The sequence below is a fragment of the Haemaphysalis longicornis genome, unplaced genomic scaffold, assembly GCF_048455015.1.
Source record: "Haemaphysalis longicornis isolate Haplotype H1 unplaced genomic scaffold, Haemaphysalis longicornis Haplotype H1 scaffold_5, whole genome shotgun sequence".
NCBI classification, from domain to species: Eukaryota; Metazoa; Arthropoda; class Arachnida; order Ixodida; family Ixodidae; genus Haemaphysalis; species Haemaphysalis longicornis.
The window spans coordinates 209,438,717-209,444,172 of record NW_027526385.1 but is presented as its reverse complement, the minus strand read 5'-3'; the positions used below and the strand labels follow the sequence as shown (position 1 = coordinate 209,444,172).

The 5,456-nt window shown below is 47.5% G+C and overlaps 1 long non-coding RNA gene across 1 annotated transcript in view; it reads right to left on the bottom strand.

Moving 5' to 3' along the window:
* Positions 1-398: 398 nt before the first annotated feature.
* Positions 399-5,456, bottom strand: part of LOC144139598 (uncharacterized) — an 11,296-nt gene continuing 6,238 nt past the window's right edge. Inside the window, exons 2-3 of the long non-coding RNA XR_013316290.1 lie at positions 2,315-2,369; positions 399-590 (exon numbers count right to left, since the gene is read on the bottom strand). This is a non-coding gene — a long non-coding RNA (uncharacterized LOC144139598). The remainder of the gene's footprint in view (positions 591-2,314; positions 2,370-5,456) is intronic.

Below are 5,456 nucleotides of genomic sequence, written 5' to 3'. Positions count from 1 at the left end.
TTTTGCTCCTTTCTCGCGTAATTCCTCGTGCCGTCCATACACCCGCCGCGGCGGCTCAGTGGTTAGGCCGTTGCGCTGCTGAGCATGAGGTCTCGAGTTCGATTCCCGGCCCCGGAGGCTGCTTTTCTGGTGGAGGCGAAAAGCAAAGACGCCCGTGTGTACGAGATTCCGGTGCACGTTAAAGATACCCAGGTGGTCAAAATTTATCCGGAGCGCTCCACTACGGCGCGCCTCATCGTCTGCGTTGCATCACCGCCTTAAACACTACAGTCAATCAAATTACCCTCCATACACGAGGAATTACAGTCCGTGCATCTGGAGTAAAAAATGCAACGCGGTACCACAACCTCTTCAGCACAAACTTCCAGAGACCCCAACCAGTACAGAATGTTGTGGGTTTTGCCATCACTGACATTTATTTACATGATCTTTCAGTTTTCGTTGTATATTGGTACTAACAGCTTATTGTTGACTCCTATACAAAAGAGTGAGAGATCTCATTGTGGCTCCAGGCATATCTAGAGCGGTCATGAAGACCTTATGTCGGCAGGGAAGCCACAGACCTTATGTTGATGCCACGATCAAGATCACTGAGAAAAAAGAGAAATGAGTTATGTTGAAGCAAAAACACTATTCGGAACAGCTGAGAAAATTTCTCATGAATGAACATTATTGCAGAATTACGTGGGCACCACACGTCTTATTCTTGTTACAGAGGTAACGAGAAAAAATTGCGTGTATTTAAACTCTAATTTAACCATTAAGCGAACACCCAAATCTCTTTTATATGTCTAAGATTCCCAGTTAAGTAATTAATATTCTTAGAACAGCAATTTCATGTTCTTGACCACGCAGATTGTAAACCATCTCAAGAGCTCCATACCTTCTCCAGGCCACGGTGTCAACTCAATCAGTTATTGCAGCATGATAGGAAAAGCATGTCAACCAGTGGGCATTGTTATTTGGCACAATGCAAGCTTGATTGCACTGAAAATTTTGGTAACATGACAGGAGGAAAACTACCAAGGCACTTGTATTGTTTTGAATTCGAAGTATTGCTCAACGCTTTCAAATAACTGTGATCTGAGTTTCTCTACATATAATAAAAATAGGCAGATTCAAGAAAAGCATGGAGCCCAAAATGAGCCTTTTTTATTTTATTAAATTTGTTTACGGTTAGTGGTGGTTGTGAAACCTTCATGCACCAATAAAAAGAGAGAGTGTGGTTGGAGAGTGTTGAGAGAGGTTCGTGGCCATTCCACAAAACTTGGTCCCGCTCCGTCGCGGTATCCTTCACCATTGGGATTACGGCTTTATGATATTTGCAGTGGATATTGTACAGCTCGAACATGCGCCTACAGTAGTATATAGGAAGGGCGTTAGAGTGGGTATAGCCAGACAATATGCTGGGTAGATTAAGAAGTATTTCAGAGGAGTTAGTGGAGTGCATATATGTGAGTAAAATGGGGTCAATTGGTTTTTTGCAGACGCCTGTTTGGTCTTCCCCATGGGCGAGCTTATAGGAAACGGAGAGCCCAATATGGGGAGAAGGATAGGTATGCTGCGATTTTCTGCAGCAGTAAAGGATGTCGGCACAGTTTCGGAAAAAGCGTGGTGGGAAGGGATTGGCGTGACTGTGAATTGCTATACACGTTGCGATGCTCAGTTGCGTCAGAGAGAAAGATATTAAAAGCCTTCTCAGGTGAAAAATAAAATCCAAAATTGGCGCTCACAGAATTAATTTTCGCGATGGCTACAACCGCCGAGGATATCAAATAACCAATATATTTGAAAAACTTCGGCATATTATGCTCAGCCGATTAGATATGTCATATTTGTTAATTTATTGTACTGATTATACTAAAACCCTTAGTGAGCTGCTGCTCAAGATTTGAATATCGCGTTTTTGTTTACGTGAGGTTCCCACCCTGTACATAAATCGTAGTACACAGATGAGGCGGATAAATATACCGCGCCGAGGTCTTCAAGGTTTACAAGATTAGGAAAGAGTACTAGATTAGCCCGCGCTGTTCTTGCGCGGTTCAAGATGCAGCGATATAGTTTTTTGTGGACACACAGGCAAACTACCGCGGTTCTTTCCACCGAATTATGGGGAATACCTTCTTGGTTGTGCTGTTTTTTTCCTTTACCTCTACATGATGCAAACTGGGTACCTTTTTCACTGACTGAGATACGGAAAGAATCCGCTTTTAAAATAAATGGTCACGAATAAATAACTAGCACAAGAAGCCTTTACAGAAACAAACACAGCAGGAACACGACCGCGATCGCATGATAACTTTGAATGTCTCACCAATCATGAGAGCAACGTAGACGAGGAGACCAACCGCCCGAGACCACATTGTTTGCTGTTTACGAAAAAAAGAGATGAAAAACGTGTTAAAAGGTGCAATATTGCCTTATTTCTGAATTTTGCGGGCCTTTTTTACCAGTGCTAATACGGAAACAGAGCCAGGACGTGGTCCGTCTCTTTTGACGCAACAAAATAGCCACGCACATACGCGACATTCTCGAAGCAATCTAACTTCCGATTCAGAGATTTCGGTCGAACTCTGGCGGATCCCAGGTCATCACTGGATATCAGGACTGGAAATGTGGAGGCTTACCATCTCAAGCGCGAAACTCTCTTCCGCAAGTCAGAGCCTCCAATCGCGTCCTTGAACAATTAGACCACCACATCAGCCGCGTAGAAGGAAGGAAAGCCAGGCACAACAAGTTGGTTGATCTACACACACACATCAAGAAAACACTGTACCCCCCCCTTTTCTGGGCCCCGATCGAAGAGGAGTTGCAGCCGCCGAGCTTGCGAAGGTGTGCTCACATCGTCCACTACATAGAAAATAAACCTGTGCACACTGGCTTCCCATGGTAACAAGCACGGGTGTCGTGACGATCAGCAGTGTACATGTGGATCTGTGCAGAATTATACAGACAGGGCACACATACATCGACTGCTTTTCCCATTTTCCTGGCACTTGGGCGGAGTGGCTCGACTCACCGAGGACCCCTAAAACATCTCAAACTCAGTGTCCGCAAGAGCACGAAAATCCTCGGCCCGTACTCATCCTCAGCCGGACACTTGGCTACCTCCTCATTAAGATTGACCGAAGAACAGTACTGCGATGCCCTCCTCAAACATGCTTAGGGAGTGCTCGGGGACGGATGGTCGCAGAAGCTCCACCCCAGCGGTGCAGAAGCCTTAGAAGGAAAAATAAAGATATCTCTCCTCTCTCTCTCTCTCTCTCTCTCTCTCTCTCTCTGTCTCGCACACGCACGCACGCACGCACACACACTCACACACACACACACACACATATGCAAACACGCCCGCGCGCCCGCGCACAAAGAAGTCGAAGAAATATACCTCATATGTTCGTTTCAAATATTAATAGACAATATTGTTTTCACCCATTTCTTTCGTATACCACGACGTTAGAGTCAGCATCGTAAGGGTTCAAAGTGGCTCTATGGCCCACGGTAGAGGCGACGTCTCGGCTGCAATGCGGCCCCAGTAGAGGCAGAAAAAGACATCTGCCAGAGCTGTAATCAACGGTGCTGACATCTGGCATGGGTCGTAGGGGGTTGCCTCAATGTTCTCTTGTTTTTCGGGGCCAGTCCTACATATACCTCCTGGTTGTAGATGAGGATGATACATATCCTGTGTTCGAGAGTTACTTATTCGTTCACACTACTGGACCTATAAGTGCACACATTTGATACAGACAGGACCTGAAATAAAACGTACAACCAATATAAACTTCGCGCAGTGGTCATTTAAAGTGATTCTTCATTTGTGGCGGTGTCACAGAAACGCGCTGCAGATAAGCCAACTTTACTGCAGAAAAGACAACAGTACACAGCGGGTTTCAAGAAAGGGCACGTTAATACCACACAGCATGAACCATGGAATGGCTACACGGAAATGCCGTTTATCATCAAAGGGTTGAGCGGGTGTAAGGCCCACTTATGAGATCAGCGGCCGGGCGCCCGGGCTGCGCGTGGGAACCCGCCGCTCTGTCTGGCGACGTAGCACTGCCAACACTGCGCTGCAACCACCATTAATTCGTCACGGCGCGAACGGGAGACGGATCGTCTCGTCCACCGCATACCTCAAGGATAATCCCCCATTGAGAAAGCAGAAAGCAGACGTTCCCGCCGGATTCCGGGAACGTCTGCCTGACGCGCGGGGGTGGTGGGATTACCGGCGTCGGGATGAGTCCCGCACGAGTCTCCATTGTGTCGCGCACTGGTCAGCATGACGCACTGTCGCCGTCTTTCGCTTTCACCCGCGGGGTCCCACGAACCTGCTCGGCTGCGGGCGTGCCGTTGACCCGAAGGTAGCGGCGCCTCAATGAATATTCCGTGGCGTGCTGAGTGACAGCTGCCTACGCGAATTTGGGCACTCTCATACGCGTACGACCGCTACAGGGGCGTTCCCGAGAGAGTGTGATCTCGAGGTTTTATAAGGCCGAACTTGGCCGTTTGAAATCATTCTTGTCTGAGCGCTGAGCTGGCAGTTCCCGGCGGGACAATGAGTCTCGACCGTTAAAGCTAGGTTGGGATTTGGGAGCCCCCTAGTCGAGGTTAAGATCGCGTCGGAGGTTTAGGGCGCAGCGCCGCACCGGGCAACTAGACGGATCTTGCGGCGAGACAGGGTCTCGGCCGTTGTTTCTCGAACGGTTTGTGTACGCTCCGAGAATAGGAGAGTTAGACGAAGCTGAGAAGCTCGAGTGATTTGTGCGCACTCGGAGCTAGCGTCTAGCTGCAGTTTGAAGTTTTTCTTTTCATTACTCATGTACCCAGTTTTCCTACTGTAAATAGCTGTATATAAACTTCCGTTTATTTAATCAACCTCAACGCCTCGAGTTCGTCAATTCGACCGCCGTCTCCAAGAACTTCAACACCATCGCCCTGCCAGCCTCCTGCCAAATCAACCGGAGCCCGGGCGATTGGGTTCCTGATCGACACCGGACTTCGGGGAAACGATCTTTACGGCGGGGATGATCAAACCATTCTCCAATAGGCGCACAGATGCTGCATTCATCACGCCACACGCCTAACCAATGGGAAAAACCCAAACCAACGACAAAACTGAGCCAACCGAATCAGCCTATTCAGACAACGTAATCACAATCCATACATACAAAATAATAACATCACATTTGGTTAGCTCAGCCTTGTTGTCGATTAGGACTCCAGTTTATTGAATTGTGGACTTTGGTGTTGTATTGGAGAAAGCTTCGTCCAGAAACCATCTTTCTTCCGAAACTCGGTGTTCAGTTTAGGGGTCTTGTTTAAAAGTGCGTTTTCTTTGGATGAGTCGTGAGCATAATTTTACTGTTGCCCTTTTTCACACACATCCGTCAGAGTACTTCGTTTAGAAACTATGCTTAGAATACGTCCGCAGATTTTGTTGCGCCATTCACCGTTTTTAA